At 41.2% G+C, this 12,177-nt stretch overlaps 1 protein-coding gene across 3 annotated transcripts in view; it reads left to right on the top strand.

Moving 5' to 3' along the window:
• Positions 1 to 12,177, top strand: part of Cdk19 (cyclin dependent kinase 19) — a 131,650-nt gene that overhangs the window by 58,176 nt on the left and 61,297 nt on the right. The gene's annotated exons all lie outside the window — the stretch shown is intronic.

The following is a 12,177-nucleotide window of genomic DNA, read 5'->3' as shown; positions in this document are numbered from 1 at the left end:
ATTAATCTAGGAGAGGCTGGCCGGCTGTGGGAGGTACCAACCACAGGTAGGCAGGCCTATGCTGTGTAATAAAGGTAGTGGAGTGTGAGCCTGGTGGCAAGCCGGTGAGCTGTATTTCTCTGTGATTTTCCCTGTAGTTCCTGCTTGAGCTCCTTCCTCAACTTCCCTTAGCCTGTGACCTGGAAGTGTAAGCCCAGTAAACCCTTGGTTTAACTTGCTTTGGTCAGAGTGGTTAATCACAGTAAAAGAAGCAACCGGAAATGTTTCTGAATAGGATTGCTAAAGAGGCTGTCTCTGTGGCCCTGGGCCTGTGCTGCAGTTTGGTAAGGTCTTGTGTACTCAGTTGCATTATTGTCATTCTGTTTTGATTGTTCTTTTTAAACCAGTTTTCAAAGGGTGTTTATTGTATGTGGCCTCCTAGTCTGTGGAATAAATGATCACCGTTTGTAGCAGATGTACTGTTACTGAACATTGTTAATCCTTTCCTAAACAATGAAGGAATATTCTAGTACTTGACAGAGATCAAAACACCCAGTTCACATAGGCAAACAAGCTCTCCTGTGAGCTGAGTCCATGCTCTGTTCATGGACTTGTTGAGAGTTGAAGCGCTGAAAGTCCTCGACCCCCAAAACAAAACAACAAATCAAAGCAAGAACTAGAAGCCGCTGACAGGCTACCAAGCTTCCTGAGGAACAGCCACCTAAAAAAAAAAATTCCACCCTTTATTGCTGTCACTGTAAATTATCAACCCTGCTTTAAGGAAGTAAGAAAATAATTCTAAGCCAAATACAAGTGATCATAGCCTAAGAAAAATACAGCTTTCCCCCATGACATATTCTGTCATGGAAAAGCTTGTCATGATTTTAAAATTGAAGTTTGATAAAATGTTTGAACTTATAGGTGGTCCTCTGTGTTAGTTCATTTTCCATTACAGCAACAAACTACCTGAGGTTGGTTAGCTTTATAAAGGGATTTGTTTTGGTCTTAGATTTTGTCTTAGAGTTCCTATTGCTTTGAAGACACACTATGACCACAGCAACTCTTATAAAGGAAAACATTTAATTGGGGTGGCGGCTACAGTTCAGAGGTTTAGTTCATTATCATGTCAGGACATGGTGGCATGCAGGCAGACATGGTGCTGGAGAAGGAGCTGAGAGCCCTGCATATTGATCTGCAGACAGCAGGAAGTGAACTGTCTGTCACGCTGAGCATAGCTTGAGCAAAGGAGACCTCAAAGCCCGCCCCACAGTGACATAATAACTTCCTCCATCCAGGCTACACCTAACTCTGACAAAACCACACCTCCTAATAGTGCCACTCCCTTTGGGGGCCATTTTCTCTCAAACTACCACAGTTTTGGAGGCAGAACATCTAAGATCAGGTGACCCTGTAGTTCTGTCCTTCGATAAGGGGCTAATTTCAGATGATACCAAGGTACAGATGCAGGTGGGAGCAAGATAGCACATTGCCAGTTGGAAACCAGGGAGTGACTAAGGGGTTGGGCTTCCCATATGAGCTGAGGACTCCATAGGAAGCACCATAATCCTTGACTGGCATGCTCCCATTATCCTAACAACTTCTCACTTACTAGATCCCATCATGCCCCATTGAAGACTGTAAGTCCAGCACACGAGCTGTTGGGTACAAACCACATCTTGTATACTTGAATTTATTTCTTATTTTATGTGGGCCAGGAAGAGAACCCAGAGCCTCATACATGCAAGGCATTTTCCTTCTGAGCTGCACCTCCAGCCTGAATTTGAGTCTTTTCTTTATAAAATGATTCATTTACAGTATTGCTTCTTTGCTTTTGCGAGCTTTGTTATTGATATCGGACACTTGTAAATGCTTAGATCAGTTGTGGCACACACAACCTCTCCACCCTCACCCTCCCGTTATCTGTGCAGTGGTGGAAACCAACAAGAAGGAGCCTACAGTATCATGGACCAGAACCCTCTGATTTTTAGTGAAGCTGTGGTTTGAATATTTGTGTCTCCACGACTGTCTTTACATTGGACTCCTGACCCCTATAGTAATAGTGCAGTTAGTGCCTTCCTAAGTGAGAGCCTCACTTCTTTGAAAGGTCATGAGAGGTTACAGTGAGAGAGGAAGGTTGTCAGTCACAGAATCTGCTGGCACCTTCATCTCGGAATTGCCAGCTTTCAGAACTGTGTGAAGTAAATTTGTTTGTAGGCCACCTAGTCTGTGGTAATTAGTTATAGATAGTAGCTCAAATGGACCTAGATAGGGGTTATTTCCATCTAGACTTGTCGTCTTTTGACTGAGGCCCTAGGGCCACTGCTGAGGCTTGTTTCAATGTGGTTGGGTGCTGACCTGGGCAGTGACTGGTCCGGTCTATCAGTGACAGGCACAGGGGTCCCCCCGCTTTCCCATGTGCATTGCTGACAAGCCCGAGCAGATCTCTTGGAAGCTACTCTTGGCACTTAGCCAGTGCGATGGAAAGACTCACATAATAAACTGCTTGAGATGGCCTCAAAACTAATTTAGCTTGTTTAAAAGTTACTGCTTTGTATTATTTATGCTTTCTGTGGTTACAGTGTTCTTCTCAAATGGTGTGGATTAGAGTGTCGAAATTAGAATTAATGTTGGAGACTTTGTCCCTGGATTATAAACTTTTAATGGCAAACACATGGCCATCTGTGGGAAACAGTGACATTGAGCGATGTCTTGGCATACATCAACAACAAATGGATGGTGTGCTTGTAAGAAGTTTTCTCTTGGATACTGTTTTGGGTCAGGTTCTGCCGTGTATCTGTATCACTACTTGACATGGAGAAATTTCAAGAGTATGATAGCTCCTTAAAGTAAGTTTTCTGCCATGATTGTAAACTAGATTCCGAGTTGTGGATTGGGCCAGCCTGCTCTACATAGTGAGTTTCAGGACAGCCAGGGCTCTATTGAGAGATCGTGTCTCAAAACAACACCCCCCCCCCAAAAAAAACCCTCAATTATGGATTGGCTAGAATTCCTGCCAATGTTTCTTCATTCTGTAATGACATCAAGGTTGGTACTTATTTTCTTCCATAGATAATTGGAAAAGCCACCTTGTTTTTACCCCTAAGAGATTGGACTTCTAGTGTTGAGGATCCTGGGTGATGTCCAGTTGCCTTTGTACATAGTGAATCTGTAAATCTGCTGTTTCTCGCTTTCTAAGCTTGCTTTTCCCAAGGCAGAGCTTTCCCAGGAACCGGTTTCTTGGGCAGATTTGTAGTAGAAGAGCAGAGAGCCCGTTGCAGCACCAAGTTGTTACTTAAAACCAGTTTTGGTTTTTTCCAGACAGGGTTTCTCTGTGTAACAGCCCTGGCTGTCCTGGATCTCTCTCTGTAGACCAGGCTGGACTCAAACTCAGAGATCCCCCTGCCTCTGCCTCCCAGTTGCTGGGATTAAAGGCGTGTGCCGCCGCCGCCGCCGCCGCCGCCGCCGCCGCCGCCGCCGCCGCCGCCGCCGCCGCCACCACCAACCAGCACTTAAGACTATTTTAATTATTGGTAAAATTTAGAAACTTTAACCTAATAAATTTACTTACTTTATTATTATTGTGAGTGTGCTGTGTGCTTGTGTGTGAACATGTGTGTGAACATGTGCTGGTAGAGCACAGTTTTGTGGGGCCGTTCTTTTCTTCCACCCTAATGTGGGTTCTGGGTGATTAAGCTTTGTCCACTGACCATCTCAGCCCGGCTTCTTGAGTCCAAGGTGGTGATTCATCTTATACCATCTTAGTGGTTTCTTTGTTAAAACAGTAAAATGGGAGAATGTGAAAATTTTGTGTTACCCTTTCAAGTGAAAGATCGTATTGACAATGTCATCATGTTGCCAGAAGCACACGAAAGGGAAAACTTCCTCGGGGGATTGGTCAGAAAACCTGCCCTTCATGACCCTTACAGGTATAATGCAGGTAGGATGACGGAGTTGGGGACAGCAGGAGTAGTGATGTCAGGAGGTGATGTCCCCTCTGTCTTCTGGCCTCAGGGATAAAGCAGGAGGAAGCCAGCACTCAATAGGGGGCAGCAGGAGGCGCAGTGGAGAGTGGACAGCTTCAGAATAATGGAAAGCTTTGCCTTCTCCAAGAACTGCATGAACTAGCACAATCTAAACCAGTGGCTCTCAACCTGTGGGTCTCGACCCTTTTGGGGAGTTCAAATGACCCCTTCACAGGGGTCGCCTAAGACCATCAGAAAACACAGATACATTATGATTCATAACAGTAACAAAATCACAGTTATGAAGTAGCAATGAAAGAAGTTTTATAGTTGGGGTCCACATGCCGTGAGGAGCTGTATTAAAGGGTCGCAGCCTTAAGAAGGTTGAGAAGCTCTGGTCTAAACCAACACTGCCTGTTGGAACTCCCTGTGGTGAGGGAAACTCCTGCTACTGTCCAACAATGAAGCCTCAAGTTTACAAGGGCTCTAAGTCCTCAGTGTAGGTAGAAACTAAATAATTAGATACTGCTTGAAAACGGCCTCCTTCTGTATGTTTTTATATTGAAGAGTTAGACAAATGTAGAAAGGTATTCATTATAATACCTATGATATTAAACATGTAATAATCAGAACAACACCAAAGTACTATATAAAATCACCTTTTATACCTAGACAGTGGAGTACTGGGACAGCCATTAAAACTGCTGATTAGTTTCTATTACGTCAAAAGGACTGGTTATAATTTTGGAAGGTTGAAAATGTTGAAAAGTATTATGTTTTGTGTATATGTATATTGATAAGTAGGATCTGGAACTAAGGCATCAGAGCACTTACTTTAAACTGAGGAGGCTGTAGCTCAGTGGTGCAGTTCTTGTCTAGCATCAGCTGGGCTTTTGGTGGCCCTGTTACAGGGTGTGTAGTGAGGGAAAGGGGAAGACAGGTTTATTTTACCTTTATTTTGTTATTAGCTGTGTGACTTTGTATGAGGCACCTTACCTTTTAGCTTCTGCAGTTTTTCTACTATGAAAGAGACATTTAAAAATAGTGCCTTTCACTATCCTCTGAGTTTACATCATCTGAGTCTAACCCCTGGCCTCCACCCGTGACACCCTCCCTCCAGTGCTTCCCTTTTGGCTGGAACTGCTGCATTTTTTTTTTTTTTTAATTTTCCCTGTGATTCACCAAAATGGCAAAGAAAATGAGAAAGAAGAATGCTCTCTAGGTCATTTAGAAACCATGAGATTGTTCCACTGGCCCCACACATGAATGCAGAAGAATGGTGATGCTGTGGATATCAGGAGGTGTGTTGTTTAAGGAATGCTCCATGAACATCATCACCGCCGCAGAAGTGGGGGAGCCCACCTGCTGTGGCACCTAGGGCCATGTTGGCATTGCTGCATGTGTGGCATATCTTGAGCACTCGTGGGGAAAGACGGCTTCCCAAGACACAGGAAGGAAATTTATCAGAAAGACACCAAAGAGAAAAAATATCTGAATTCAGCGAAGCCAGCCTTTGCAGCCCGAGAAAAACAAGTTTGATGAGAATTGGTGGAAAGGATCCTGAGCTGATTGATCTATGCTTTTGGAATTCATGGCATAAGATGTATTCAAAACAAAAAAGGACCTCTATGCTGCAAAGTGAATACACAGCTAAAAAAGGCAAACCCAAATAACCCAAGTCTCTATCTTAATTGGGTTGTTTGCAAGATTCAATGAAATATTGTAGCTGTGTAGTTTAGCACAGGATCTAGGCCATTTACTTATGAAATACAATAAATATATATAATTATATACTACCTGTATACTTGTACATTTATATAATATAAATAATTAATATTTAGTATAGCAATCAATTTTAATAATACATTATACTTATTACAACTATTGTTTTTAATAATTAATCAATTACTATATAACATTAATATACAATGTTCATGTAATTCTATAATTTATTTAATTATGTAATATTATATAAAATACAGCACATACCAGCTCTTTCATGGTCGTGGTGATTGTTATTATTGTGAAATGTATATGCCAATAGAGACAAAGTTAGGAGGTATGTACCCAAATACTGTGGTTAATTGAATTACATGTATTTCTCTCTCTCTCTCTCTCTCTCTCTCTCTCTCTCTCTCTCTCTCTCTCTCTCTCTCTCTCTCGTGCACGTTTGAGAGAGAGAGAGAGAATATAAGGGAGAGAGATGCTGGTCTTGTATTTGAGCATACTTGATTTTTATAATTTTAAAATGCTTAAAACCTATGTGCCTGAATCAGTATTTTTAGGCATATTGTTAAGTTAAAAAAAAAACAAAATGACTCATGCTAAGTAGATGAAAGATTTATGATCTCTAATATAAATTCCATCATCCTATTTAAAATTGCAACATCATTTTTATGGCTGTAGGAAGGAGGGATGGCTCATTGGTTCAGAGCACTTGCTGCTCTTGCAGAGGACCTGAGTTGTATTCCCAGCGCCCACATGGTGGCATCTAGCTGCCTGCTGCTAGAGCTCCTGGGAAGAGATGCCCTTTTCTGTGCATATGGCGAATAGAAGCTGATACAGGCCAGTGCACAAACTAATCATTAAACAGAAAGAATACCTGTGAAACCAAGACTAGTGGAAATGCAGTTGAAACACATTCCTCTATGTTGAATTGTGCTTGCTCCATCCATCCATCCATCCATCCATCCATCCATCCATCCATCCATCCATCCATCCATCCATCCATCCATCCATCCATATGTCTGTCTAGAGCAGGTTGGCCTTGAATCCCCAGATATCCACTTGTCTTTGCCTTTAGGGTGTTGGAATTAAGTGTGTACCACCATGCCCAGATTTAGAATTATATTCTTAATCATATTTACATATGAGAAAGACATCTTTCATATTTTATACAAGGGCAGATATTTACGGTTATTTGGAAATGTCCTTTTTTATTGTTGAGACAGTCACATACAGATCAGGCCCTTCCCAGACTTGTGTGTAGCTGAGTTTAGCTTTGAACTTTTGATATCCTGCTCAGTAGTAGTCTTGGTTTTTAATTGCTTATTTCTGTGGTTCAAATTCAGTAGCTCTAGTAGGTATCTGAATTACTGGAGAAGCTGTTAAAGTTATAAGAAGGGCACGGTGAAACCATTGAACTGGACCACTCTGGGTAGAAAGACATTTTCTTTGGGGGAATCAAACTGGTAGGAAAAGCCTTGTCAGTCATGAGAGCAGTTGGTGGTGGGAGGAGGGGTGTGGGCCATAACAGCCTGGGACTTAGCATGGGGGCTGTTTGTGTTAATCAGGAGCGAGAGGCCCTTTGTCCAAGTAGTTGACCATTCGAGGTGGATAATGGAAGTAATGGCTGTTCTGATTCACAGAAACCACTCCATAAGCTTTCTGAGGAATGTTGAGTTTAGGTTTTTGTCTGTTGGACAACAGGCCTCCTGTGTACCCCATCAGTCCAGCTTGAGCTGAACCCAGCCTGTCATTTAGGATATTGTCAACAGCACTGCCCTTTTTAGGGCCCACTTTGAACCTAACAGACGTCTCCTTAGAGTATTGTTTTAGGTGGGTAGTTGTAATTTTGTATGTCCAAAATTTTTGGCAGAGGCCTTTTGTATTTTACTTTGCTTTTAGTTCCTGATACTTGTTGAGTTCCAGACTCCAGAGTGTATTAGGATGACTTTTTCAAAGGGATTCCAGACCTTAGGTGGCAGTCTATTCAAAGAGCCAGGCAAGTCAGTAAATCCATTAGCTGTTGCAAGTGTATGATGGAAGGAAGGGGGCACAGTGGAGTACTGAGATCCAGGAGCTGTCCCTGGACTCTGGGAGGGGAAGGAAGTGGACAAGGAAAGGGAAAGGATTCGGAAGAAAGTCTTGAGCTAAAGACTGAAAGTGTGTGGGTGGGTTGATAGACACATCCCGGGTAAGAGGTGCATGAACTGCAGCAGACAGGAAGCCACCAGGACAAGGCTGGGATCCGGTCAGAGAGCTGCCATGTTGAATCCTGGCAGGGATGGTTTTAGGTTGAGAGGAACTGCTGACATAGTACCGATCTTCTGTTTGATGTACACTTTTAAAAAATGCTTAGATTCAGTACGCTTTAGAAAGTTGGAATTAAGGTACTTTGCACTGTATTTGTGTGCCGTTGTTTGCGTTTTTAATGTGTGATCTTACCAAGTCACCATTTTAAGAACTGAAATTGTGTCGGCAGCCCTCAGTTAGAACACCTCCCTGCTTCGTTCTTAATTCTCTGTTTTCACTGCCAATCTTCCACTGTATCTTTTTGCTGCAACTACAAGGGACATGATTGTTTTGTGAGTTTAGAAGTAAAGGAAGAGGAAGCTAGGAAGATGTGTGTGTGTGTGTGTGTGTGTGTGTGTGTGTGTGTGTGTGTGTGTGTGTGTATGGTGGTTACTAGCAATATTGACATGCTCATTTGCATAGAAGGTCATTCTATTGTAGTACTGTGCTACTTGATTTTTAAAATTCATTCTGTTAAAAATTAAAATCTTCAACCAATTGCACATTAATTTGGGCTAAAGTGGGCAAATAATTAGGGAAGAGTCCTGTGATATTTGCTTAGATGTTCATTTTTCCCCATATGTTCTTCTGTTCCCATATTTTAAGTTGTTGCCTCTCATGTCGTAACAAAGCAGAGCAATACAGAATGCCCTCAGTGACCCTCTGGGCAGAGCCCATTGGCTGGTCTTCGTCATAACTGTTCAAGGCAGCCGAGCTTGGTTGCATTCTGCCTTTGTTTCTCCTTCAGGTTAGTTTAAAAAGTGTTTACATTCCCACACATGACTGGCCCCATTGCTGTAGCAAATGATAATGAACGAAAATAGACATAGTATCTATCTGTGGATTTTAAATTTTTAGTAGTGAAAGCTATTCTTATTGGTTTCCAGATACTGCCAATAGAAATTGATAATCTATTAGGAATTTCTCTTAGCACTTTAAGATTGTCTATTCTCAATCTGGGAGGAAGATACTTTTATTGTTTCATAACAGTATCGTCTCCTAGTATCGTGCCTGAACTGGTTTACCCCAGTAATGAGATCGGTGAATACCCTGTCATCATAGAGCCTTTCTCCAGTAACTGATGGAAGCAGATGCAGAGACTCACAGCCAAACACCAGGCCAGCCTCCAGGAGTTCAGTTGAATAGAAAGAAGAGGGATTCTATGAGCAAGGGGCATCAAGATCATGATGGGGAAACCTACAGAGACAACTGAATCAAACTAGTGGGAACTCATGAAATTTAGACCAACACCTGTGGAGCCTCCATGGGACTGGACTAGGCCCTCTGCATAAGTGAGACAGTTGTGTAGTTTGATCTGCTTAAGGGCCCCCTGGCGGTAGGATCAGGATCTATCCCTGGTGCATGAGCTGACTATTTGGAGCCCACTACCTATGGTGGGACACCTTGCACAGCCTTGGGGCAGGGGGAGGGGCTTGGATCTGCCTCAACTGAATGTACCAGGCTCTGCAGACTCCCCATGAAAGGCCTTAACTTCTTTTAGGAAGGAATGGGAGTGGGTTGGAGGGGTGGGAAGAGGGAGAGGGGGATCTGTGATTGGTATGTAAAATGAATAAAAAAATTTCTTAATTAAAAAAAAATACCCTCCTAAGTGACGGAGGAGTCTACTTTTTTTTTCTTTCTTGTAGACATTGGGTCTGTATCCTCTTTATCTTAAGTGTCTCTTTTAAAAAATGCATTAGTCTTTATTTTCCTAAAGAGTTCTCTATGTAACTCTCTTCGTATCACTCCGTGTCTCTTTTCTCTGCAATATGAATCCCAGGTTCATCTTCTCCAGCTGAGCACTGCCTCTGAGCTCCAGATCCACGTGACTGGAACCACCCCAAGCTTTCAGTTCTTGTTTGATACTAAAGTCAGCCATCTCCCCGCTTCACACTCGTAATGTTTTCTCTTATCTCCAAACCGTACTTACCATGCCTACTTATTTCCTGATCATCCTGGATCATTCGTCTTCTAAGCAATGACTAGATCCTATAAAAACAAAGGGATATGTATGAATAATGTGCAGAAGGTAAGAGATTGTTTTTAAATTGCAAATGTATGGGATAGAAAGGATGAAGGAAGTAAAAATCAAGTAAAAGGTGATTGTCTTTTAGTGTAAAGTAAGGAAAAGACACATGAAGTTGGAGATAATGACCTAACCAAAGACAAGTGGACTTCCTCCTGTGATGCCCTGACTACACAGTATATATATATGATGTGATTTCCATGTTAGTGAGAACAAAGTCTGATTTCATTCTTCTTGTGGTCCTTTGATTTTATTTATTCTTAAAATTTTACTTTATTTACTGAATTATGCTCCCAATCCTAGCCGGTCATTTTATAGTTGCTTGTTTTGGTCAGACATGATTGGACAAAGGATGGTATTGGTAACTAGCACTAACTACTACTTAGTTACTACTTAGAATACATTCCATACTCTTAGTTCACAGGAGCTAAGGCAAGAAGATAATTTGAATCTAGTAGTTTCAGAGTAGCCAGGGCCATATAGCAAGTGTTTCTAAAATAATAATGATAATAATAATGATAATAATAATAATAATAATAATAAACCCATATTCTGAATCTCATATATATATATATATTTGGACATTGTGGTTTTCTGCCAATATTCTCGAATTTTCAGAAACTTTGGTATTTGAAAAAAATCTGTTATTTTGGTGATCTCTTTATAGATAACACTTAAAACCTACTTTTCAGTCTTAAAGATCTCAAAGACAGTACTGCATATAACTTAGAATGTGGAGCTATTCCTAATGTGTGTGTGTGTATGGGTTCTTTTATAAGAAGTCATTTGTCTTAATGTTATGTAGTCATCTGTTGGACGTTTCCTCTGAATTTTCAGAAATGGTATTTTTACTCATTATTATTTTCATAAATAGTATTTTTTTCAAGTCAATCATACCAAGAGTTGTCTTAAAAATAGGTTGTGGGTGTGTGTTGGAGCAATGTCTTAGTGGTTAGAACACTGACTGCCCTTCCAGAGGACTCGAGTCCAATTCCCAGCACCCACATGGCAGTTCATGTCTGGGACTCCAGTTCCAGGAGACCTGACACCCATGGCAAAGCACCAATGCACATAAAATAAAACTAAATAAAAAAAAAATAGGCTATCAGGGCACTGGGGAGGTAGCTCAGTGGTTAAGAGCAGTTAACAAGTGTGTTGCTCTTGAAGAGGACCTACGTTTGGTTACAGCATCCACATCACAACTGTAAAGATGCATACTTGCATAGACATACACATCTTTAAAAAGTAGATTCTCGGTTAGACTATCAAAATTTGTTTCCTGAGGACATTATTTCAGATGCTAGCAATATAATATTATTTTTCAATTTTTAAGACTATTATATTAGCCTCTGTCCACATTTTTTTTTTTTGGCTCTTTATTTCTTCATGCTTAGAACCATTGATGAGTACTGGCATTTTCTTTGTCTCCTGTCCTGTCACTCATTGAAAAGATGTTAATTGTAACTCCTATAAGTCAATTTCACAGCCCACTAATGGGTTAGAGGCTGCAGTTCCAACACTAATGCCTTGGAATAAATTTCTACAACACATCACTATTTAAAGTGCAGAACAGTGTGAGACACCAACCCAAAGTTGTATTAATTTGTTCTTTTAGTTAATTCTGGGTGACATTTCAGAAATATATGCACAATAAACCTCCAAATGCCATGACAGTTCCTAGATTATATCCAGGCAATATAAGATAGAAAATTTAACTTTCTACATTTACTCATTTGTTGCGTGTTGTGTAGACTCAGAAGTACTGTGGCTTGTGTGTTTGGAGGTCTGAGGGCAGTCTTAGGGACCCGTCCTCTCCGTCCACCACGTGGGTCCCGTGGGTTGAGCAAACACTTTACCTCCTGAGCCAACTCACTGGCCCATCACACGGAAATTTTAAATCTGTAGCTAATGTAAACAAATGGCTTCTGACAGCTCTCAAAATGGCTTTTGAGGTTTTCATAAAGTTTAAAAAAATTTCCAGAGAGATTGTATATCTAGTTTTACTTTGGCAGCTACTATTTTTTTCTTAGTGATCTTTCCATATCAACAATACACATGTGTCTTATCTCAGCAGTTTTAATGGCTTTATGTCTTGCTTTGGTAGCATTTCTTCAACTAGTTCCTCACGGATGTCATTTACACAGTGTAAGCTTTAAAAAATTTCCCTGCTCTGAAAGATTAAAAACATCTCTTTGG

This window comes from Peromyscus maniculatus, chromosome 16, assembly GCF_049852395.1.
Source record: "Peromyscus maniculatus bairdii isolate BWxNUB_F1_BW_parent chromosome 16, HU_Pman_BW_mat_3.1, whole genome shotgun sequence".
Taxonomy (NCBI): Eukaryota; Metazoa; Chordata; class Mammalia; order Rodentia; family Cricetidae; genus Peromyscus; species Peromyscus maniculatus.
This window is presented reverse-complemented; position numbering and strand designations above follow the sequence as displayed.